This window comes from Panthera leo, chromosome B1 (genome assembly GCF_018350215.1).
Source record: "Panthera leo isolate Ple1 chromosome B1, P.leo_Ple1_pat1.1, whole genome shotgun sequence".
NCBI lineage: Eukaryota > Metazoa > Chordata > Mammalia > Carnivora > Felidae > Panthera > Panthera leo.
The window spans coordinates 79,941,541-79,968,669 of NC_056682.1; the positions used below are offsets into that span (position 1 = coordinate 79,941,541).

At 39.5% G+C, this 27,129-nt stretch overlaps 1 long non-coding RNA gene and 1 pseudogene across 1 annotated transcript in view; one reads left to right on the forward strand and one right to left on the reverse strand.

Annotated features, from left to right (window-relative positions):
- LOC122216974 overlaps positions 1–27,129 on the forward strand; it is a 116,416-nt gene that overhangs the window by 11,676 nt on the left and 77,611 nt on the right. The window lies entirely within an intron of this gene.
- LOC122218871 lies at positions 24,488–24,648 on the reverse strand (annotated as a pseudogene).

Sequence of the window (27,129 nt, forward strand, 5' to 3'; positions counted from 1 at the left end):
TGACAAAATACAGCATCCTTTCTTGATAAAAACCCTCAAGAAAGTAGGGATACAAGGAGCATACCTTGAGATCATAAAAGCCATATATGAATGACCCACTGCTAATATCATCCTCAATGGGGAAAAGCTGAGAGCTTTCCCCCTAAGGTCAGGAACAAGACAGGGATGTCCACTCTCACCATGTTATTCAACATAGTATTGGAAGTCTTAGCCTCTGCAATCAGACAACACAAAGAAATAAAAGGCATCCAAATCGGCCAGGAGGAGGTCAAACTTTCACTCTTCGCAGATGACTTGATACTCCATATGAAAAACCCAAAATATTCCACCAAAAAACTGCTAGAACTGATTCATGAATTCAGCAAAGTTGCAGGATATAAAATCAATGCACAGAAATCGGTTGCATTCCTATACACCAACAATGAAATGACAGAGAAATCAAGGAATCAATCCCATTTACAGTTGCACCAAAAACCATAAAATACCTAGGAATAAATCTAACCAAAGAGGTAAAAAATCTATACACTGAAAACTATAGAAAGTTTATGGAAGAAATTGAAGAAGACACAAAAAAATGGAAAAAGATTCCATGCTCCTGGATGGGAAGAACAAATATTTTTAAAATGTCTATACTATCCAAAGCAATCTACATATTCAACACAATCCCTATCAAAGTAACACCAGCATTCTTCACAGAGCTAGAAAAAAAATCCTAAAATTTGTATGGAACCAGAAAAGACCCCAAATAGCCAAAGCAATCTTGAAAAAGAAAACCAAAGCAGGAGGCATCACAATCCCAGACTTCAAGCTATACTACAAAGCTGTAATCATCAAGACAGGATGGTACTGGCACAAGAACAGACACACAGATCAATGGAATAGAATAGAGAACCAGAAATGGACCCACAAATGTATGACCAACTGATTTTTAACAAAGCAGGAAAGAATATCCAATGGAATAAAGACAGTCTCTTCAGCAAATGGTGCTGGGAAAACTGGATAGTGACATGCAGAAGAAAGAACCTGGACCACTTTCTTACACCATACACAAAAATAAACTCAAAATGGACGAAAGACCTCAATGTAAGACAGGAAGCCATCAAAATCCTCGAGGAGAAAGCAGGCAAAAACCTCTTTGACCTTGGCTGCAGCAACTTCTTACTCAACATGTCTCCAGAGGCAAGGGAAGCAAAAGCAAAAATGAACTACTGGGACCTCATCAAAGTAAAAAACTTCTGCACAGCAAAGGAAACAATCAGGAAAACTAAAGGCAACCGACAGAATGGGAGAAGATATTTGCAAATGGCATATCAGATAAAGTGTTAGTGTCCAAAATCTACAAAGAACTTATCAAACTCAACACCCAAAAATCAAAGAATCCAGTGAAGAAATGGGCAAAAGACATGAATAGACACTTCTCCAAGGAAGACATCCAGATGGCCAACCGACACATGAAAAAATGCTCCACATCACTCATCATCAGGGAAATACAAATCAAAACCACAATGAGATACCACCTTACACCTGTCAGAATGGCTAACATTAACAACTCAGGCGACAACAGATGTTGGCGAGGATGTAGAGAAAGAGATCTCTTTTGCATTGCTGGTGGGAATGCAAGCTGGTGCAGCCACTCTGGAAAACAGTATGGAGGTTCCTCAAAAAACTAAAAATAGGGGCGCCTGGGTGGCGCAGTTGGTTAAGCGTCCGACTTCAGCCAGGTCACGATCTTGCGGTCCGTGAGTTCGAGCCCCGCGTCAGGCTCTGGGCTGATGGCTCGGAGCCTGGAGCCTGTTTCCAATTCTGTGTCTCCCTCTCTCTCTGCCCCTCCCCCGTTCATGCTCTGTCTCTCTCTGTCCCAAAAATAAATAAAAAACGTTGAAAAAAAAAATTAAAAAAAAAAAAAAAACAACTAAAAATAGAACTACCCTACGACCCAGCAATTGCACTACTAGGCATTTATCCAAGGGATACAGGTATGCTGTTTTGAAGGGGCACATGCACCCCCATGTTTATAGCAGCACTATCAACAATAGCCAAAGTATGGAAAGAGCCCAAATGTCCATCGATCAATGAATGGATAAAGAAGATGTGGTATATATATATACAATGGAGTATTATTACTTGGCAATCCAAAAGAATGAAATCCTGCCATTTGCAACTACATGGATGGAACTGGAGGGTATTATGCTAAGTGAAATTAGTCAGAGAAAGACAAAAATCATATGACTTCACTCATATGAGGACTTTAAGAGACAGAAGAGATGAACATAAGGGAAGGGAAACAAAAATAATATAAAAACAGGGAGGGGACAAAACAGAAGAGACTCATAAATATGGAGAATAAACTGAGGGTTGCTGGAGGGGTTGTGGGAGGGGGGATGGGCTAAATGGGTAAGGGGCATTAAGGAATCTACTCCTGAAATCATTGCTTCACTATATGCTAACTAATTTGGATGTAAATTTAAAAAAAATTAAAAAATAAAGTAAAAAAGAAGAAATAGCAGATAGCAAATATGTCTGTTTTAAAAATTGTATATTACAGAAAAGCAGTGTTGTCATAGGAAGTAATTATGGTTAAAACAGGAAGCAATTAAGGTCAGATAAATGAAACTATTTTAAACAGTGTTTCAAAAGCTGTAAACATTACATAACCTTTATTCTGCTCACATATATTGTAAATCTGCAAGAAGGGGATTTAATGTTCCACATTCACACACATTCATTTAATCATTAATTTTTATTTATTTATTTTTAAGCCAGAGCATTGTTGGAACTATTATTTCTTGAAAACATCCTTTGTAAAAGGCTGTCAAAGATAACCTAGAAACAGAAATATTTGCTAATTAAGAAAACTTCCTGGTCTTACAGTACATTCTATAAGTTTATCTCCTTACTGAGCGCTCCCTATTAACCTCTAAATATGTTTCTCCCAGTCTAAGATGACAGTCCTCTCTACATCTCACAGTTTCTGCTATTATCAAAATGCCCGACTTCCCGATTGTGCTATGACTTGATCACATTGGGAGATATTGTATAGTAGCATTTGCTATTTAGATCTTATTTTTTTTATTCTTGTCTAGACTCATCTAACAAATATAAATAGCATTGGAATGTAATTTCACATGAGATATTATTAACATATAGATAGATAGAGTTTTTTATTTTGAGAGAAACTGACAGCGCTACAGGGTGAAGGGCAGAGATTGAGGGGGAGAGAGAGAATCCCAGGCAGGCTCTGCACTGTCAGTACATAGCCGACGTGGGGCTGGAACTCAGGAAACTGTCAGATCATGACCTGAGCCAAAACCAAGAGTCGAATGCTTAACTGACTGAGCCACCCAGGCGCCCCAAGGTTAATTCATTCTAAATAGGTATCGTTTATTAGGATGGTGCCAAGAATAGCAGACAAAGCTGTGTTTTGGGATCCTCTAGCTCTGGATCCTTGCCTGTGGATTTCTGGAGATTATACAATTAATATGAAGGTTTGGTCAGAATTATTTGTTCACTTATATGTTTTTTTTTTCAAATTTAATATAGCCTTTAAAAAAATACCAAAGACCAATGAAGTCAATTTTCTAATTTAGTGATGCAATATTAGGCTACTCTTAGTATAAGTAAAAAGTTTCTCCCTGACCCTGTCCACACCCCCCGTGTCTGTATATGTAGTTTTTTGACAACAGTAAATACCTTTTCTTCTCTGATACATCATCTGTGTTTACTGTTGAAATTTAATTCCTTACTGCCCTCTTACAACTCCTTTGCTCGCCCCCTTCCCTCCTTTCATCTCAACCCTATGGCCAAATCTTCACAGGTGGCTATTTTCTGACATGCAGTATTTCTTTGTACCATAAGCAGGGTCACTACTGAGGAGCACAGCTGTCCCTTTTCCTCGGTCCTCCCTGGGGCTGCCTCAGAGTCACACATCTTTGTGTGTGACTTATCTTCAAGCTGAATGCAGTGGTCTGAGAAATTTTCTCACACACCTTATGGATTTATAACTGTACTATACAGTGGAGTTTACTGCCTATACTGCAATTTGATTATCATGTCCAATAAGTGTCAAACAGCTGACTAAATGGTTCTCATTAGCATAACTCGACCTTTCCACATTTGTGCAGAGCCTTACCCTATCTTTAAATGATGGAGTTAAGTCAGCAGTTCAATGGACTGGACATGAGTTTTATGTAAATTTAAAAGATTGATTCCAGCTCCTAGATAGTATACTTCCTCTAAAAGTCTTAAGCAACTTATAGTAACACTGGGGGGGAAGTCAATCTATCACGACACATTTCAAGTGTAGATCTAATCAAGAAATCAATTGTAGATGAGAGACGTTTTCCCCCATGGGAAATTTGTGCATTTGAATTTAGGGAAAAAAGTTTCAGAAGTAGGAGGCTATGTAATAGATATTCTTTTGGTAACAACACTATATTTCATCTGCTTTATACCAAATATTACAAAACATTTTCTAAACTTAAAAATAAGGTAATTTTGTTTTAAATTGTTCCTTTTCATAGACTATCACAGGCTGCATAGTCCTTTATTATAAAAACTATATGCATACCTTAATTATATTCTATTTTTGGATGTCAGAAAGTTTGTACATTTTGCATTGTAAATTAAAGAGTATTTTAGGGGACAATTTATTAAAAACAAATACATTTTCAATGATTAGATTGGTAAAAGTGTTAAAGCGATGTAAGTGGAATTATAGATTTTTATGAGTTAGCCAAAGGAAAAGCTCCAATGGAATGAGAGGCAAAATTTTGCATTTCTCCTTGTTCCTGATGTGGTGCTTCAAGGCAGACCACTTATGAGATTTGCTGTTTATTCCTGATACCCATGTGACAAGAGGTGTGCCTGAGATTGGTGGCCTTAAATTATGCTTGCAGGGGTAAGAATACTGACAAGACCAGGAACTGTGGCATTATTAAATCATAAACCACACTCAGGGAGGAGCACATATTCATTTTCATTTTGTAATGCAAGCAGAAAAGAACAAGAAAATTACTCCTGAATCCCACATACCTATTAATAGAAAAAGAATCTGTTGTTTCAAGATCAGGAGGAAAAAAAAAGGTAAGATAGAAAACAGGACCAAATAAATTTCTGATGAGATTAGAAATTGATCAATACATGTAGTCATAAGTTAGAAAAAAGGATCAAATACATTTCTGATGAGATTGGAAATTGATCAACACATGTAGTCAGCATCTTTCACACAATAACCACCTTGGGTAAAGTTGAACTCATTAGTAAAACTAATAAATTATATAACACCTACAGTGTTATAGCCATTACTGAAATCTGTATTGTGCTTTGTATTGCAGAAATCTTAAATTTGGCATATTGTCATATATTTTTTTAAATGATGGACTTCTGAAAAATAAATTCAAGCAAAACATGCTACTAAAATCACTGCAGTTTTAGCATTCTTGGAAAAGGAAAAGCCTATAAATTTATATAGGTTAATATCAGAGAAAAGTAATTTCTTTTCAGTCACATTTGGGAAGAGAAATTATCTTGTCCCTTACTATTCCAGGAGGAAATTCTAATTAAGCTGCTGTTGAATTTCAATATAGTTATTTTTCAGTGGAGTTTCATGCAGAAATAGGGCTAGAAATATACTAGTTTTAGGAAATGACTGGCCATATATTTTACAAAGGAAAAAACCTTCAGTGGAAAAAATGAAATTTATGCCTCATTCATTCTTTTTTTGAGCTATACAAAAGTAAATAATCAAATCAACAGCTTCACTTTTTGACTGTGTTGATTATTTAAACACATTCATGATATCATAAAGAAAAGGTAAAATATGGAAATTAGTAGCGTATCTGTGGCTAAGTAGTGAATGTTTTAAGATGACAAGAATAAATACACAAATGTGAAATGTTGATATGGGGTTTAACGTGAAATGTACTAGAATAAAACTACATAGAAAAAACCTGTATGCAAAGTGATGGTACACACACACAGAACACATTTCTTTTTTTTTTTTTTTAATGTTTTTAAATTTATTTTTGAGAGAGAGAGCATGAGCAGGGAAGGGGCAGAGAGAGAGGGAGACAGAAGATCTGAAGTGGCTCTGCACTGACAGCAGAGGCTTGAACTCACGAATCGTGATCGTGACCTGACCTGAAGTCAGACACTCAACCGACTGAGCCACCCAGGCATTCCAAACACATAGGACATTTCTAAACAAAGTCTGACACTTAGTAAACCCAATGAAAAAAAAAAGAGTCTTATTTAAAGTTAACATTTTGTAAATTAATTTTCTAATTTCATTAAAAATAATAAAAAGGCCATCCATATTCTCCATCAACATCCAACAACGTGCATAAAAAAATAAGAGAATTGAAAAAAACATCATTTTCTAGGCAATAACTATAGTTCAAAGAGCTGGCTCCATCATGACTAAACTCAGACTTTCCTTAAAACCATGGTGATTGCAAAGTGAGACGCTGGAATTTGGCATGATTTTTTTATTAAATATGAAGCAATTGCTACACACCTGCAGTTCTCAAAACCTTTTCAGGTTGTAGTCTTCTTCAAAATGGCAGCCAGTAGAGGTCCACTCCATATACTCATGAGAGATAGATATCCAATAAAGTCAACCCTTCTTCAGATTTATTGAAAAGACTAATTTTACATCTTATGAGATATAAATGAACTCACTAAATTTTATTTACCTCAGATAAATTAGTAATTCATATAAATGATAAACTAGAGAGTTATAAGCATTATGATTAAAAAATTGTAAGTTACAAGTCTGTAGATATCTCAAAATCTTTCACTGTCTATGTTAAAAGCATTTCAGCACTTCTCTTCCTTCTCTGAAGAATTCAGTCCTAAATCCCTTAGATGGAGCAAAGCAGGCATCCTGGGTATATGTATATCAGGGAGTGGTGGTAGTGGCTGAGAGTGCAAGCAGGGTATAGATGGTCCACCCAAGCATGTTGGGTGTCAGAGCCCTAGCAGGGTGAAGATGGCCTCCCTGTAAAGGGAAAGGGAGGCTTAGATAGGGAGTCAGACCCTGATTAGAGTAAGGAGGGCATCCATGCAAGGGAATGGCAAGCTGGCATAGTGTCAAAACTCAAGCAGGGTGAGGTGTGAGTCCATGAGGAGGAGTGGCTCAAAATGGGGAGTTGGAGCCCCAGTTGGTGGGATGCCCTCCTGGTGTGGGATGGCAGAGCTCAAGCAGGGGAGGAAAATGTCCATGTAGGGGATGGTCTGCTGTGGGGTATTGGAGGCAAGGGGACACAGTCGGGTATCAGAGCCTACGTAAGTTGAGGGCATCCCTGCAGAGGAGCAGTGGGAGGTGTTAGAGATCAAGTGGGGTGAGTAGCTGTCCATGTGAAAGTACAGCTTGGAATATGGAATGAGAGCTGTTGCCCAGGGAAGAGGCAGTCACACAGGGGAAGAGTGATGGCATTGGGATTGATCAAGTAAATGTATTAAAAGTAATTAGAGACAGCTTTCTCACTTTTGAAAAGGGAGTTACAAATACAAAAAGAAAATGAGAATCGACCCTGTTGTTTTGGATTGGATGTGGAAATATCCATATGAACTCATGGTCTAGATAGAAAAGGATGGATAGATAGATGGATGATGATAGATAGATAGATAGACAGACAGCTAATTAAAGGTATAAATGTATGGTTATGGAAGTGGCTTGGATATGTACCTGCATTCATATATTTCCTAGCTCTTTGTACAGATAGGGGCTTGTGTTTGAATATTATTTTCCATGCAAAGGAATGCGGGCTCCTTGGAGAAATAGGTGATCCAGGGATAGGGCAGGGAAACTACAAAACAGGTCATCTTGTGCCAGAAAAGAAAGCACAGAAGTGTTAGGAGGTTGTTGGAGACCTGTCAAAAGGAATGGAAGCTAGCTTGAATGGTCTTCTGGCCAAATTTGGGACAATTTGAGCATATGAATAATGATAGTAATTGATTAAAATCCATTGAATAAAATGGGAATCCCACTTAGATATAAATAAAATCATGAATAAATTGAAAATTTGGAAAGGATCAGCATATTTATACAGTTTCAAGGTATCTACCTGCAAAATAATGACTAATTTCTAAAGGGTAGGAAGGAATTTTACAGTGGAGAAACCTTGTAGATACTGTATCACCCTAGAGACCAACACAGATATCACCAGTAACGAGACAAATAGAAATTGCTTGCCATCTGATAGAATTCACTGAGAAGAACATGCTGTCACTTCTGAAATATTCTTGCCAGAAATGCATATTCCAAATCTAATTAAGAGGAAACGTCAACAAAATCAATTTGAGGGACATACTCCAAAGTAACTGGTCTGTAATTTTCTAAAATGTCAGAACAGTCAAAGGAAGACTGAGAATCTGTTCCAGACTGAAGGAGACCAATGGATATGATAACTACATGTGTGATTCTGGACAGGATATAACAGATATTGTTGAGAAAATGTGCAAAACTTAACTAGAGTCTGAATTAGGTGGTAGCATCAGTGTTCAGTATCACAAATTTCTTGATTTGATAGATGTATTGTGGTTATAGAGGAGAATGTTCTTGTTTGTAGCAAACATACAGTAAGGAATCCATCAGTAATTGGGCATCTATTCAGCAATGGTTAAGAAAAATAAAATGTTCTGAGTACAAATATCCAGCTTTCCTGTAAGTTTGCCACCAATTGTAAAATATATAGAATTTTTTTTAAATTGAGGAGAGGTGATGGGGCCCCTGGGGTGGCTCAGTCGATTAAGTGTCTGACCTCAGTTCAGGTCATGATTTCATGGTCCCAGAGTTCCAGCCCCATGTTGGGCTCTGTGCTAACAGCTCAGAGCCTGGAGCCTGCTTTGGATTCTGTATGTCCCTTCCTCCCTGCCCCTCCCCTGCTCACTCTCTGTCTCTCTCTCTCAAAAATAAACATCAAACAATTTTTTTTTTTTTAATTGAAGAGAAGTCAGAGTCCCCCGCCAGCCACCAGAGGCTGCAGCTGTTCCTCTGGTGTTACCTCCAGGACCTACCGTCCCCATCAGCAGCCTCTCCACAGGGAGTTGAGGGGCTTCTTTCCAGGAGTGAGCCTCTCTCTTTAGTCTTGGCTCTTAAAGACACTTAGAGGAAGCCCAAAGAGGAATGAGTTTCTTTATCCCTCAGAGACTATCATTTGGCCGTATTGAAGCCTTGACAGACAGTTGCAGCCCCAGTGACTCTTGCCCTTCCTAATGATGAGGTTTTGGGGATGATTGTGGGGTTCGTGGGGTCTGGTGCAAAAAGGTGATTTTATTGAAGCACTGGGACAGGACCCATGGGCAGGAAGAGCTGCCCCGGGACCATGAGGAGAGACTGGTTATATACTATGGAGTTGGGGGAGGTAAAGCCCAGGGGAAGTTTCCAGTGAGGTTTTCATATGCTAAAGAAGATTCCCAGGAGACTGGAGGCCTAGCTATTGTCAAGTGAAGGTTGTTTCTCCCTCTAGCAAAGCATTAAAGTTAAAACAATAAGGAGTTCCTGGAGAAACATTTTACTCTGCCTGCCTCAAGCATTTGTCAATGGGCTACAGGGTATAAGGAAATTTAGTTCTATCTGCCATTTCCTTCTGCCTTTGTTTCCCACATCACTATGGAGGGTGATGGACACTTAGGTCCTGCATGACTGTGATCTCTGTCAGCTAACCATTTGTTGTACCCCTTTTCTTTGTTCTTGGGCAGCCAGGAGTGCAAGAGGAATATCACTCATATCCACCTGGGGGTGGGGGTGTTTGTGGTGGTCAGCTTGCCTTATGTTCCCTTATCACTAATAGAAGAGGCTTGGGGATCAAGTAATTCTTTGTCTAGTCCGCTCACCTTGACTGGGATCCCTAGTAAGCAAGACTGAATAAAGTGTGTTACTTTCTGACAGGTCTCTAGAATGATACAGTATCTATCTTTCTAAGCAGCCTAAGGTATCTACAACTGCAAGGAGAAAACTGATTAATTCTTTGAAAATCCTGAGGCCAGCTGAACCCAACATGCTTCAATATCTCAGATGTCCTTGATCAACACTGAAGACATAGGACCCTTCACTTATTTTTTTTTTCTCATGCCCTTCTTCCTTGAGTCTGTCTCAAACTATTTCCCATTATCCCAGACTTTTGTAAGAGCCTCTTCTGCAGTTACCCAACACCATTACCTCCTCAGCCCATCTCTGTTGGTTCTGTCCTGGCACTGATACTTGGATGATCCTGAGGAAATTACTTCCCCTGAAGCTTTCTCAAGTAGTTGGGTTGTTTGTCCATACCTCACTTTCTTCAGGGTAGAAAATGGGTCCAGTATTCCCTCTTTGGCTTCTTCCAAATTGCTACTCATCTACACTCACATAAAAACCACTGCCCCCAAAAGCATTTACTAAAACACAGCATCCATTTTTGATAAAAACCCTCAACAATGTAGGGATAGATGGAATATACCTCAACATCATAAAGACCATATACAAAAGACCCACAGCTAATATGATCCTTAATGGGGAAAAACTGAGAGCCTTTCCCCTAGGGTCAGAAACAAGACAAGGGTGTCCACTCTCACCATTACTATTTAGCATAGTGCTGAAAGTCTTGGCCTGAGCAATCAGACAACAAAAAGAAAAAAAAGGGCACACAAATCAGCAAGGAAGAAGTAAGACTTTCACTATTTGCACATGACATGATACTCTATATAGAAAACCCTAAAGACTCCACCAAAAAATTGCTAGAACTAATAAATGAATTCAACAATATTGCAGGATATAAAATCAGTGTGCAAAAATCTGTTGCCTTTCTATCCACCAATAATGAAGCAGCAGAAAAAGAAATCAAGGCATCAATCCCATTTGCAATTGCACCAAAAACACTAAGATACCTAGGAATAAACCTAAACAAAGAGGTAAAAGATCTGTACTCTGAAAACTATAGAAGACTTAAGAAAGAAATTGAAGTGTTACGGAACCAGGCTGGAACACTGGCGGAAAAACCAAGTGGCACTCGGTGATCTTGGTGGATTGGAGATTGATTTTACACTGTCGGGCTTAGAGGAGACTTTCTCCAAAGGTCTGAGCCCAGAATGCAAGTGGAGAGGGTAATTTGTAGCTGACAGTCTGCATATCTGTGGGGGTTTTCTCGTGCACAGCAAACAAAGGAAGAAGAAACTGGAGGAGGGGTCTCTAAGCTAGAGACCAACCTTTGTTTTAGTCCAATCAGCCATCTTTGGTGTACTTTATCCACTTCTCCAACAGAAGACACAAAGAAATGGAAAAGCATTCCATGCTCATAGATTGGAAGAGCAAACATTGTGAAAATGTCTATACTACCCAAAGCAATCTACACATTTAATGAATCCCTATCAAAATACGACTAGCATTTTTTGCAGAGCTGGAACAAACAATCCTAAAATTTGTATGGAACCACAAAAGACTCCGTATAGTCAAAGCAATCCTGAAAAAGAAAAATTAGACTAGAGGCATCATGATTCTGGATTTTCAAGCTATACTAAAAAGCTGTAGTCATCAATAGAGTATGGTACTGGCGAGAAAAAACAAACAAACAAAAAAAAACAGACACGTAAATCAATGGAACAGAATGGAAAACCAAGAAATGGACCCACAACTCTATGTTAAACTAATCTTTGACAAAGCAGGAAAGAATATCTGATGGAAAAAGATAGTCTCTTCAACAAATGGTGTTGGGAAAACTGGACAGCAACATGCAGAAGAATGAAACTGAACCACTGTCTTACACCATACACAAAAATAAGTTCAAAATGGAGGAAAGACCTAAATGAGAGACAGGAAACCATCAAGATCCTAGAGGAGAACGCAGGCAGCAACCTCTTTGACCTTAGCTGGAGCAACTTCTTACCAGACACATTGCCAAAGGCAGGGGAAACAAAAGCAAACTTGAACTGTTGGGACTTCATCAAGATAAAAAGCTTCTGCACAACAAAGGAAACAATCAACAAAACTAAAAGGCAGCCTACTGAATGAGAGAAGATATTTGCAAATGACATATCTGATAAAGAGTATCCAAAACCTATAAAGAACTTTTCAAACCCATCACCCAAAAAAACAACCCATTTAAGAAATGGACAGAAGACATGAATAGAAACTTCCAAAGAAGACATACAGATGGCTAACAGACGCATAAAAAGATGCTCAACATCACTCATCATCAGGGAAATACAAATCAAAATCATGATGAGATACCACCTCACACCTTTCAGAATGGCTAAAATTAACAGCACAAGAAACAGGTATTGGCAAGGATGAGGAGAAAGAGAAACCATCTTGCACTGTTGGTGGGAATGCAAACTCGTGCAACCACTCTGGAGAACAGTGTGCAGGTTCCTCAAAAAACTAAAAATAGAACTACCCATTACCATCCAGTAATTGTGCCATTAGGTATTTACCCAAAGGATATAAAAATTCAGCTAAAGATGCACTCCAGTGTTTACAGCAGCATTATCAGCAATTGCCAAACTATTAAGAGAGCCCAAATGTCCATGGAGTGATGAATGGATAAAGAAGATGCGGTATGTATGTGAATATACATATACACACATATACACATACATACAATGGAATATTACACAGCCATCACAAAGAATGAAATCTTGCCATTTGCAACGACATGGATGGAGCTAGAATGTATTATGCTAAGCAAAAGAAGTCAATTGGAGAAAGACAAATGCCATATGATTTCACTTATATGTGGAATTTAAGAAAGAAAACAGATGAACATATGGGAAGAGGGTAGAAAAGGAGGGGAGACAAACAGAAGAGACAAGATCTTAACTATGGAGATCAAACTGAGGGTTGATGGAGGGCGGTGGGTGGGGGATGGGCTAGATGGGTGATGTGTATTAAAGGAGGGCACTTGTGATAAGCACTGGGTGTTGTATGTAAATGATGATTCACTGAATACTACTTCTGAAACCAGTATTGTACTGTGTGTTAACTAACTAAAATTTACATTAAAAAACACCAGCGCCCCCTTTGGGTCTCAGATCATCTGGCTATATCTTCTTAATCCCTCTTTACTGATTTACCTGCCAATGTAATTATGCCCTTGTTTACTCAAGACATTAGCAACCACGACTAGTTTTTCTTTCCACCCTGAGTTGTACCACTCTTGCATGTCTGTGTGGGTGATGCACAACACCTTGCCTCTCAAGCAGCCTCAACTCCAGTGACTTCTCTCCTCCATGCCTCTTTAGCTGCTCATTCTCAAGTTTACCACTGGGTCTTGTCATCCCCTGGAACTTCTTTCCCACCTCTGAATATTTAAATTCACCAATGCCACTCTTACACTTCAGCTTCCTCTTGTAAATAATGTCTCTCATACACACTGACTCCCTCCACCCTTGACCTTTTACTCACAGAGACATTTAGTTTCTTGCCCTGTGGATTATATCCATTGGTCTTCCCCATCCTAATTGCATTCCGTTCCAGATTTGCCTCCATGCTTTATTCCTTTGGGCCGTGTTTTGTTAGTATCCTCACTTGTGTGCCCTTTTATTCTTCCTCCATACCCACCTAGGAAAACCATAAAGCTAAGCCATTCCTACTGTCTACTCACTAGACATGTATACCTGGGCTGGTGAGCTCTGCTGTGGTATTCACACTTTTGTCCATATTCATGCTACTAGAAATATATGGTTTCTTTTTTTAATTAAAACATTTTTTAATGTGTATTTATTTTTGAGAGAGACAGAGAGACAGAGCGTGAGTGGGGGAGGGGCAGAGAGAATGGGGAGATACAGAATCCGAGGCAGCCTCCAGGGTCTGAGCTAGTCAGCACAGAGCCCAATGCAGGGCTCGAACTCACAGACCGTGAGATCATGACCGAAGCCAGATGCTCAACTTACTGAGCCACTCAGGCACCCCTATTTCTTTTTTTAGTTTAAAGTTTATTTATTTATTTTGAGAGAGAGTAAGATAGGCAGAGAGTGTGGAGCCTGATGCAGGGCTCTATTCCATGAACTGTGAGGTCATGACCTAGGCCCAAATCAAGAGTTGAATACTCAACTGACTAAGCTACCCAGGTGCCCCAGAAATGTATGGTTTTGATCTCCAGCATTTAACATTACCTGGAGACACTTCTGTGTGCATTCAGTTATCTCTCTTTGCCATTTTCCAATGTGGCTATTTCAGATTCCCCACTCTTCTCAAACTCTTTACCCTACCTCTTCTATAACTTGTGGCAATGAATCTTGCCAACATGTCTTAGAGAAAACAGAAGCAAGAAAAGAATTTTCTCAGTTCCTTCTAGCAGATTTAAAAGCTGATCTGCATCATTGTAGATGTGTCCACCGTTTCTCTTTCCTCCTGTTCCAGTGGAAGATGTGTCTTATCCTCAAGCCTGTTTCCTCAGTATGAGCTCTGTATCACATCCCTTACGTCCTCAAGGACTGCTTTACTGATGGTCTCCTCTCTTCTGTATCTTCAGTCTTCTACATAGATTTAACATCAATATTTAGCATATTCAGTTTTCTTCCTTCCTGCTAAAGAGTCCCTCCCTTGGTCTGTGACACTGCTGCTCGGATCACCTTCAACTTATATGTGGGTTACTATAATTTTCCTATGATTTACTTTTTAATCATAGCCAGTGTTCTAAAACAAATCTATTTTCATGTTCCCCTGTTTAAAAACCTCCTAAGCCTCTCACTTCTCTCAGGATAAAATTCAATATATTTAGTAGGGCTTACGAGGTCCTTTACAACTTCTCTCTTGCTTTTATCTGTGGAAACCTGAGCACCAGTTCCATCTTCTACCTCCATCACATCTCCACACCCAACCCCCCACAGTCTCCCATCAGTATACATAGTCACACACTTGTAATTTCTGGAATGCATCTCTCATCTCTGGGGTTTTGAACATACGTCTAAGTCCTGATTAGAACATTCTTCTCTCTGGGGTGCTTGGGTGGCTCAGTCTGTTAAGCATCACACTTCGGCTCAGGTCATAATCTCATGTGAGTTCAAGTCCTGCGTCGGGCTCTGTGCTGACAGCTCAGAGTCTGGAGCTGCTTCAGATTCTGTGTCTCCCTCTCTCTCTGCCTCTCCCCTGCTTGTGCATGCCCTCTCTCTCTCAAAACTAAATAAATGTGAAAAAAAGAACATTCTTCTCTCTGTTCTTGGATAAATTCTTCTCGTCCTTTGTGTTTCAGCTTTGATGTTATTTCCCTTGAAAAACTTCCCTGACACCCCAAGACTTTGTCCGATAATGTGCCCTCATGGTTCCTAGTAGTTATCCTCTGTCATAGCCCTTAGCACCCTCTTGAGACTCCCTGTTTACTTGCACTCACTAGGACATCGATGCCTCAGGGCAGGGTCAGTTGTGTCTTTCTTGTCTTTCTCTTCCTATTGCTTAGTTCAGTAGCTTGCACAAGTAGATGTACTGAGGAAACAATAAATGAAACAATGAACGAATGAATGAATGAATGGATCCATGTGATAAAAGGATTATATAATGCTGGCAAAGAAATAAAAAAATTAAATTTGAAAAAAGTTAACATACGTTCAGGAAGCCAATTCAAAATGCAGCTAAAACGCACCCAAATTGGTTGTTAGGGGCTGCCTATTTAATATAGTAATAACTGGTGATTAAGGGAAACCATCTCATTTGAGGGTGGGGGAGGGTGTTGTGGAGATAATGAGGATGGAGAATTGAAAGAGGACATTGCTCAGATACTATTTTAAAACCGTATTTGGAAGTTCCTCTCCTTGTCTTTAGAAATTAAAACATCTGGGGCCCCTGGGTGGCTCAGTCGGTTAAGCGTCTGACTTTGGCTCGGGTCGTGATCTCATGGTTTGTGAGTTTGAGGCCTGCATCGGGCTCTGTGCGGACAGCTCAGAGCCTGGAGCCTGCTTCAGTTTCTGTCTGTCTGTCTCTGCCCTTGTGCTCTGTCTCTCTCGCTCTCTCAAAAACAAAGTGTAAAAAAAAAATTTAAAAAACATTAAAACACCTGTTCAGGGCCTCCTGGGTGGCTCAGTCGGTTGAGCTTCTGACTTTGGCTCAGGTCATGATCTCAGTTTGTGAGTTCGAGCCCTGCGTCGGGCTCTGTGCTGACAGCTCAGAGCCTGGAGCCTGCTTCAGATTCTGTGTCTTCCTCTCTCTGTGCCTCTCCCCTGCTTGCTCTCTCTCTCTGTGTCTCTCAAAAATAAAATAAAAACAGTAAAAACAAAAAATAAAAAAAAAAAAACTCCACCTGTTCAGAAAAGGGATAAAGTAAGTTCTAGTTTAACAGCATTCATTGCACTGTGATAGCGTGATAAGTGAAGGAAAAGAAGTGTTTACTCGCTTTTCGAAAAGGACTTAGGTCCTTAGCATGCTCACATTTCTTCTGTCCTGCCAGACAGTCCCTCCCTTGACATGACACCACTGCTCCACTGTCCCGTCACCGGCTACTTATAGCCTACGCTTTCCTGAGATCGGTTTTTAAGATGTGTAACTTCTTTATCTTTATGTCCAAGTACTTTGTATGTTTTGACAAGTACTTGTCAAACCAACAAATGAAAGAGAATAATAGCCTCTTTGATCCATATCTGTAATTTTTCATGTTATTCTTCATAAGGAATTGCAGTCCTTATCGTATACTTTCTTTCCTGGGATTTTAGAAAAATCTAGATGCTTATCGTTATCACCTTGTATTTTTGTACATTTCTATTGTATGGTCAATGGTAATACGGCGTTTTTATGAGAAACTCTGGTGGGTACTAATATTATCAGATTCAGGTTCTACTTTGCCTATGTGGAAGCATGAATTTCAGAAAATGGTGCCTCCTGTAAGGTCTGTTATTACCATTTCTTTTTTTTTTTTTTAAGTTTTTATGAGTTTTATTAAATCCTTACAAAACAATACAAAAGTCCGGCATTGACGTTGGTGTAAGGATGTTATTACCATTTCTAAATGTTTTTATTAAAATGTATTTGACATGTAGCATTATGTAAGTTTAACGTGTACAACATGCGGATTTGACACATTTATATATTATAATATGATTGCCCTCATAGCATTAATCAACACCTCTCTCCCCTCCCCTATCATTTCCTTTTTGTGGTGGGAAAAATTAAGATCTCTTAGTGAGTTCAACGATTATACTACGGTATTGCCATCTGTATTCCCCCTGCTTTGCATTGGATCCCCAGGGTTTGTTTGTGTACTAGTTGCAAGTCTGTGCCCTTAAATAGCATCTCTCCTGTGCTTCCAACCCCTCCATCCCTGGTGATCACCACTAGACTCTCAGTTTTTATGAGTTTCATTTTTTTAGATTCTGCATATAAGTGACATCATACAGTATTTGTCTTTCTGTTTTTGACTTACTTCATTCAGCACAGTGCCCTTGAGGTCCATCTACGTTGTCACAAATGATGAGATTTCCTTCTTTCTCAGGATCGAATAATATTCCATTGTGTCTATATACCACATCTTCTGAAAGGGCGGGCCTACGCCGGCCGTCTCCATCTTGTTCTGTGTCCTTCACCTTGACCATGCCTCCTCCCCTTGAGTAACCCCCCCCCCCCTTACCTGCCTAACAGGACTCGGACCCTTTCCCAGCCAATCGGCTGAGGCCACAGCCATTACCTCACCAACTGCCCCTAAGCCCCAATAAAACCTTTGTCCTTTTGAAACTTGCCCTCTCTCCCCGGTATCTCACCACTGCGTCGGTGCAGGTAGGGGATTGAGCTCGAGCTAGCTCGAATAAAGGCTCTTTTGCTTTTACATCGGACTCGGCTCCCTGGCGGTATTTGGGGATCACGAATTCTGGGCATAACACTTCTTTATCCAGTTGTGCATTGACAGACACTTAAGTTATTTCCATATTGTGGCCATCATAAATAATACTACAGTGAACATGGTAGTGCAGATACCTCTTCAGTATCCTGTTTTGATTTCCTTTGAGCAAATACCCAGGAGTGAAATTCTGTGAGCTCTACTATTTATGAAATTGGGGCCAGTCAGCTTGCTTGATTTTTCCTTTATCAATAAATTTGACATTATCTGCATTTTCCCAGAAGTGACCTTACCACGATCTTTACCTTTTATCTCCACAAAACGTGATTTGGTGTGTTTGCTCACTCAGGCTCCTTGCCCAGTTTTCTTCATATCCCATTGACTGGTCATGAGAGCAAAATTGCCTAAGACGGAAACAAGCCTAGCTCCCAGGGCTGCTGACCAAAAGCAGGTCACAGCCTCGGAGACATCTTCTCTGCTGTGCTCAAACCTCACATTCCATTCTGGTCATGCTTTCCCTTGTTAATCCTGGCTCCACATGAAACCTGATTTAGAAGCCAAAGATTTGTTAAGCACTTTTCCAGTGACCAACTTTGGCTCTGATCTTTGATTGCAGATATAGTTTTCAACCTATGTATATGAGTCATCTAAGTTGGCTGTTTGTTGAGGAGGGAGGACACAATGTTACTTTACTGAACAGTGTTCATAAATTCCTTATAAAGTCATAACTATCTAGCAGAAAACTCTCAGTAATTTACTTTAATACATTAAGTAAAATTTTTTTATTTTCTACTTAAGGAAATATCTTCTTAGGAGATTGCCTTGGAAAGTAGTAGCTGAAACTACACTGAATATGTCAAAGACACAAACAGCCCTCTGGAGAAGTTCATTGCCCCACAAGTAAAGACAAACATAGCTATCTCTGTTCATGTCAATAACTATACTTTCCCTGGTTAAGTTCATAAAGGCTCATGGCATACCTAAAAACATCTATCAGGATGCCCAACCTCTGATATACTCTTACCTGAATGTACCTGCTATCTAGTCTTGTTACATGTTCCCATGGCAGGGCCACAGGGAGCTGAGGTGAGCACTCAGTTTTCTGTTCTTGTTCTGCTCATATGTTAACTTAATACCTATGGATTTTCTTCTTACTATGTCATAACTGCTATTATAGGTTCTGGAGATACAGCGGTAAACTAGTAAATTCTTGCTTATGACAAGTGGAGGGAATCAGAAGAGAGGTAATTAATTGGTAGAGAAAATACCACATTGGGAACATGCTATGCAGCATGTTTAGAAAGGGGGTCTGATAGAGAATAACTGAGAGTCTGGGGAGGGAGGTTTTAGGTTGTGTGGTTGGGGAAGGCTGTTCTAGGCAGACCCTTTAAGCTGAGAACTAATGACAAGGAGGAGCCAGCCTAGTGAGATGGGGGAGGGCATGTCCCACACTGGCCCTAAGGCAGGTATAAATTTGGTGTGCCTGCAGAAAAGAAAGAAGGCCCCTGAGCGTCAGGAATGTGATGGGAAAGGAGGAGGTAGTTCAAGACCAGGAGAGGTTTTAAGAAGATCCTACCAAGCCTGATAAGAAGATTGTTTTTATTCTAAGTCTCTAGAGACCGGATGGCCTCGCTACTGTGGGGAGAATGGAGGCAAGAGGAAGAAGGGAGGCCAGCTGGGAGACCACTGTGAAGGTCCAGGCTACAGGGTAGTAGCTGGGAAAGGGTGGTGGCAGTGGGGATAGAGAGATTAAGTGAACTAGGGGAACATTTTAGCAGCGATGCCAAGAACACTTACGCTCAGGTTGGGTGTGGGGAGCTGGGGCTGTCATGGATGATTTCTAGAAATTTACTTCTTTTCCCTTCAGTATCCATGTTGACTGTGGACACGAAAACCTCAGAAACATCCTGCCCAGAAGTCAGTAGACCTCCAGTGTTCCAGGAAATAAGTACAGGGAGGATTTTAAAACCAGGGGCCTAGAGGCCAGTATTTATACTTCCCTGCAGGCTGGGGAGGCTGCAATTTATTTTTATTCATTGGCATTCGTTTCAGGAAAGCTTTTTTGTTAATATAGAAATTATTACAAGCAATTAGTAACAGCTTCATTTTTAAAGTTACATTTTATGGAAAGCTTCTAGCATTTCATCTTAAAACAGACTAAATTGGGACTGTGTCCTCAGCTCATTTTGATTAAGGAGAGGAGAGTGATTGACATTTGTTTGGTTGTGGGTTTTAGCACTACTATGGTTACAGTGTGATGGTTGAAAATGTTCTATCCAGCACATTATTAGTTATTCCATTTCTTGATAAAACAGACATTTCAGAACAAGGCAGAGTCTGGAAGTGCAGTGGGGGAGGGGGAACTCAAACTCTGTGAAATGTTTAACCTTTTAACATAGTTCAACAAAGTTTAGATTTCTGGCAAAACGCCTAGACTTCATAAGGCTGTTCATGGTTGCAAAACCCGACAAGACTTTAGCACTTAAATTATTCTGGCTCAAAGTTGAGACCATGTGAAGAGAGCAGAGGGGAAAAAACCCACACCCTGATAGCTACAGCTGGGCTCATGGCACAGAGTAATTTGGGAAAGGATGCTGGGGGTGGTGATTACAACCTACAGTTCCTCAGAGGTATATCAAGTGCTTCTAATGAGAGAACAAACTATCCCCAAAGGGGATGCAAGTTTGGCATTAAAGGTAAAGAAGGCTCTTAAGTGACAAACCAAATAAATCACACATTAGCAAGAATTATTCATTATCACAGACAGAATTACAGCAGTTGTCTGTATAGAGATCAGTGCAGTGACTAATCAAGAGATTATGTCTCAAGCACAGAGTCTGAAAGAAGTTTCTCCATCTAGAAACGCACATGCAGGGGCGCCTAGGTGGCTCAGTCGGTTAAGCGGCTGACTTCGGCTCAGGTCATGATCTTGCGGTTTGTGAGCTCGAGGCCCGCCTCAGGCTCTGTGCTGACAACTTGGAGCCTGGAGCCTGCATCGGATTCTGTGTCTCCCTCTCTCTCTGCCCCTCCCCCACTCACACTCTGTCTGTCTGTCTCCTTCAAAAATAAATAAACATTAAAAAAAATTAAAAAAAAATAAATGCACATGCAAGCTACTGTTGGTGCCAGTATCTGGGGCAGCATCTTCTAGGCAAAGAAAATGGGGAAATTGTAATTAGCCAGAAGTAATCGAGAATTTCATTACCATCTGCCTTTGTTTGGTATGTGTTGACATATCTATTGATTTAAATTCCCTGAAGTTTCTCTAAAAGTTGTCAGAACATATGGGTCATTTGCAAAGAAGAAAACATAAAACAATAATTAGTAAAATAATTATGGATAGAAGTAGTACAGTGTTTCCTACATATGGTCCTCAGAACCCTAATTCTGAGAGGTGGACACTTAGTAGGTAAAGGGAGTGCTTGAAAAATCAGTTCAGTGGCCAGTAAGATTGGGAAGCATCTCAACGATATTCCAATGTCTCTTTTATATTTGTCCTTTTTTTTCAAAGGTTACAGTAGTTTTATGTGTATTGCAGAGCTCTAGAAGGAGAACAGAGTATCCAGTGTTTTCCAAATATATTTAAACATAAAATCAGCCTATTCTCCACCCCCATCCTTTTTTTATGAAGTATATCATCAAGCATATATTCTGATCATATACATTAGTAAACACTGAATATAGAATATGTATGTCTGCAGAATGAACATATTTTCACATATGGGGCTAAGAACACAATGGAGAGAGAATCAGACAAAGAGAAACACAAATGAAGGAATAGAACATGATAACTGAGTTTGGCAATAAATGGGTAATAAGAGACAGGAATGCTATTACCTACAGAAAAATTCAATCACATTGACTTAAATAAATAACAAGAACACTAAAGATAGGTGGTTTCTGATTTTATTTCAGCCCCTGAACAATGTTATATCAGAGATTTCTGCATTTCTCTTGGCTGTTACCTCATACTTGCAGTATGGCTGCTGTGATTCTGACTCTCACATTTGCCTCCTACAAAGGAAAAAGGGGAAAGGGGAAAGTTTTAGGAAAGGCTATTATTTTAATCAAGAAGAAAAACACATTTTTAGGAATATCACTGCACAATTGTAAATATGTCTAATTGCTTGGGACTGCCAAAAGATCTGTGAAAGAGAATAATTAGAATTTTACATTGGTCAATTGGGAATTTTTTGGTGACTTATGCATTACAGAATGGGAGTAAGAAAAGGAGTTTGGAATGATTTGTATATGTCCAGCTGTAGAAATATGGAGGTGGAATATGTTATTTTAGACACATTCCTTTAGGCAAGTCTTTTGAATTACCCAAGGCGTCTGGAAAGATAAAAAGATAAAGTATCCCACCTTCTTTTGCCATTTGGGGAATAGTGTACCTGCTCAAATGCATGTGCACGTGTGTGTGGTTTGCACGCATGCACACACGCACACACGCACACACACACATGCACACAGACACAGTTTTAAAGTTCAGTTGAGAGCAGATGTGCCCCCATCCCTGGGGGACACCATGGGAACAAGATGGACATACTGTCTTGCCATCCCAGTCAAAGTTAGTCACTAGCCAGAGGACAAAATGTTTTGGGGCTTTTCCCCAGGTAATAGCAGGCTTTGTTGCTTTTACTACAATGAATTTTCAGGACCTACCTAATCCAGCCTATGGCTTAAAACATGAAAGCGTTTACAGAGCTCTAAAATAATTACTGTGTTTTTTCACTCTCTGAGCTCTTAATGGGGATAAATATACACCAGGAAACAAATTGGTTCAGTTTGCTTATGAAGTTTTCTTTGGTAGCAAGACATAGGCATGTTGGTACAACACTGTTCTCTCTGGAATGGAATTTATTAAAAGAAAAACCCATGATGAAACCCACAGAAGGGGCTATCAATTTTTAGTCTGTGAACTACCACAAAAGAACATTTCCTATAAAATGTTTTCTTTTAAAAATGGAAATTATGTGGACCTCAAATTCATGTAATAATAAAGTCCTTCTGATATTCCTTTGGCATAGACACTCAAAGCGTGTTTCTTATTATGTTTTTTCATTATTGTTTTTTCATTAGAAAAGTAATATAAACCTTATTATTAATGTTCTGAAAAAAAATACTACTATGAATCCAATAATCCTGAACATTGTGAAATCTTTTCTTCTCTTTTTAATATTTTTCATTAAATATATCATTGAACTTGGAGCCTCATACAACATCTCCCATCGTCACTCACTTCTTTAAGCATTGTGTTCATGGTATAGCCTAGTCTCACATCACAATATGAACAAATAGGCTGCCTTTTTCTCAAAGATCATTTGAACTCATATTATCATTTCTCATATAGTAGTAGTGTTCTTTCTCATAGACACAAAAATTATTCAGTTAGCATATCTGATCCTTCAACTGGAATACTGATTACCTACTTACATATATGCAAGAAACCATGGGGGACACAAAAGAACAACAGTGGTATTAACTTCAGGAGTGTATGGGTGAAAGTTCTACCTAGGCGTGTCCAAATGGAGTTCACAAAACTAGCCATTTGTAGAAGGTACTTATAAATGATAATAGGCACTCCAGGGCTCAGGAGGAGAGGAGGAATGCAGACTGGAAACGAAATCACCTTTCAGTCTGTGTGTGATGTGGGGTTAGAGAGGTGTGGACGACCAGGCTGGGGGGAAATTCCAGATACAGGCAGAAAAGGGTGGGAAGGCACTGAGTGTGTTTAAGAAGTAGTTACATTTATGCCTGGTCTGCATAGGAGTTTAGTTTTCATCTCAATTTCCTGCACTTCCAGAAGAAAATGGTCTGAAGCCTTGATCCATTGAAAATGCCCTCCGTTCTTTTCACTTGTATGTACAAACTTGATCAGGGAGTGTGTGTGTTCGACAGCAAATAGATGCAAGGTCTCCTTTTTCCTAGTGTGAGTTGCTTTTCCCAGACTTACACTCTTTGCTGTCATGTCTCACAAAATCAGAGAAAAAAGAAAGCTTCATTTGAAGGGAAAAATCAAAGCTGTTTGTACCTTTGCATACTTAGCCTTACTGGAATTTTCATAGTGACTCATATTTTGGGTAAAAGCTGGAGTTACTATTTAATCTGGAAATGTCTCTGCATTTTACTTTCCGAGAACAGTATTGAAATGCACGTACATGTTGGGGAAGTTTTATAATCAAAGCATTCAACCCGGAGAGGCCTCATTACAGATCACTTAGATCACCTGGGTGGTGTTTTTCAACACTACGTTTTTTGTTTTTGTTTTTTAGGTGTTACATGTTCCTGTTAAATGGAAGCCTTACCTTTAAGACCAAATGCAAACTGTATAAAACCAGATCCTCTTCTTTAAGCACAGTAGCCGAGTCCCTAAATTTTCTCAGAACCCAGATGGAAAACATTTGCTTTCATTCATTTTACAGATGGGAAAATTGAGCCTAGAAAATCAAGTTCCCTGAAGGAGCCCATGTCTTGAGTTCCATTATGAGAGCAGGTATATTCAGATTCAGAGTCTTGGCAGGCTCTTAGCCTTGAGTGCATTGGGGAGAGCCATAGTAAGAGTCGCTGCTCTTACTCTCCCATCTCCTTTCTCTAAGGGGGAGAAAAGTTATATTTTCTAGGTCTAGGAAGCAGAGACAATGGGAAGGGCACTCCCAAGTAGTCAGCCCTGCCTTCTACTTCAGTTCTTCTGGGCCGGGCATCTGGGCTTCCTCCTCACACAGCCCCAAGAGAGCCAGGAGGCTGGAGACAGTGAGTCCTCTGGTTCAGTGAGGTGCTGTAGTTCAGAGGGCACCAAGCAAACCTGGGATCCAGGACAGTAATTCTCATTTTTAAAGAAATATTGTAGCTAAAAAAACCAATCAAGTTTTACTTTCTACACTTGATCTTAGCCAAAAGGCCGAGAAGCGATCAAGTTTTACTTTATGAAAAGCTGCTTATTCCTAGTTCTAAGCCTAGTGACTTGGTTCAGTTACACATTGACAGTTTTAAGAACAACATTCAAAATGAACTAGCTAAAAAAACTTTCTGGTTCAGTATTTCTACTGGTGCCTAAGGTGCCCTGAATGCTTTGTGGGCAAAGAAGTCACATGATAGGATCACTTTTCCAGTCATGCTGATCGTTTTTTCATTAATACCCACAGGACAAATGGCCGTGTTTATGACATGGCTGACCTATGTAAGGTTTATCTTGTGTGCACCACAAATTGGTGAATTATGGACCAGATGTGGCACACAGATTTGCTTTGTGTGGCATGCATAGTGTTATGAAATTTTTGAATTAGCTGCCAAAACTTAAGAGATTTCATATAAAAACCCAGGTGCCCAGCTTCTCTTGAAAAATTAGAAGATTGAACAATATTGTGTTCAAAGTGTCCTTACAGGATGATCGACAGGTTAACATTTGATCTGAGCTATGTGGCATCTGCCCCCTATAGATGGGGCATACATTCCTTAGTTTGCTACCATTCCTGATTGTGGAACTTGGTTTTTCTCCTCGTGGTGTACAGTATTCCTTTGTATCCACATTTCTATTAAAAGTGAGGCAGGAAATATTTGACATCGAAGGCACATGCTTTTTATATAAAACTAGACTACTGTGAATGATTTAATTGGCTCTGTGGGGCTTTGAATTTGCTACCTTATAGTGTGTGAACAGATTAGACAGTGTTCTGCTAAATGTTCTAAGAAGCCCAGTTTTTCACATATTTTAACATCTCTGAAATCAAGAGACATCACAGAATTGCTGTCAGCCAGGCAGTAGTCATGGTGAAATGGCCACTGCCTGCAAACTTTGTCATAATTGTTTATGTTATTGCTATGTCGATTGAGCTTGTGTGCGATGTTGGAAGGTACATATAACTCGAGTGTAAATGCCACTTGAGAAGTTTCCAACAAGAAGCCTATTATTCAGCCTTGACTTGAAAAGTGGCTGTGTATGCACAAAGACAGCAGCTGGCCATGAACTTGATACTAGTGAAGCAAACGTTCTTTGTCGGAGGGGTGACTGCAATTCTTTCTTTTCTTGGAAAGAGCGGCCAAGTGCTTTAGGGGACCTAAAGACATTTTGTTACTGAGAGACGTGCAAAAGAATTCCTGGTACAGGCCAAGCGGTGTAAGAGAAAGCAAGAGAAAATGCCAAGTGATGTGGAATAGATAATGGAAATTTCTGGGCAAAGAAGTCTGTGTGGCCCACCCAGACTTCAAGCAGAACTATCATTAAGGTGTTATATCATAGATTGATTGAAAATGCATATTCTTTTTTGTATTGGTACATAAAATGGTGAATCTTACCATCTGTGATGTCTTAGATTCAATAAAATATGGTAAAATAAAGCCAGACGAAAGGAAGGATTTACTGCCTGTGCCATTGACATGGGCCCTTCAGCTACCAACTCTCTGCCTCTTCCAGGACTGCTTCTTATCTTCTCTAACTGCTGAGTGAAAGAGAAATGTTGACAAATGAATAAATGGCATAGCTATTAGGAAATAGTAAATGCTGGTGAAGCATTTAAATAGAACCTGAAATTTGTGCTTGGTTTGTGTTAAATAACAACAACCCAAGCTGCCTTGAAAACTTTGAAGGAAGAACAACTGAGACCATGACACCAGGGAATTGTCTTCTGAAGTATTTCCTAGATTAAAGGGCATTTTTTAACCCTCACAGTTTCATAGGAAGCCACAACTGAAGGGCTAGGTGAACTTGGTCTACGGCCGTAAAAGGCACCCAAACCGGCTGTTCGGGACAATGACACATCCATCCCCGGTCATGTGTTATTACTTACAGTACATGTCACGGGACAAATGTTTGTTATTAGCAGAAGTTTCACGGACAAGTTTTATCATCCATTTTCTGGTCCACTCCAATTTAACAACAATTTTATATTTTGCCTGCAGGCTAGAATGACGAGTTTATGCCAAAGACATTTCTATTTTAATTGTCATGGCCCCAAATGAACATTTTATTCTTGAAAGGATTGGAAAAATACATGCAAAAAGGAAAATATAATTTATTTTTTGACGTCTTCTAAAATAATTTAAAGTAATTCCAAACCAACAAATGGCTGTTTGGTTCAGTTGTCTTTCTGGAAAGGAAGGTACAGATTCTGGTTTGATTAGAAATGACTCTTCTCTCCACAAAGGTCCGTCTTGTTAACGTACATATTTGAGGAGAAGAGTGGTTCTTTGGCTTTATCTCTGTTCTCAAAGATACTGCAAAATCGTCTTGGAAGGTATGCATATTGGATATTTTCTGTGTCTCACATTTTAAGCCATGATATTCACCAAGTAAATTGCTAATTGGGAAAGAGCTTATCATATTTCTTTTAGTAAAGTCCTTGACTTCTAGCTTAATTAGCACATCTTTTATTTGTAAAATAAAATGGAAAGGGCC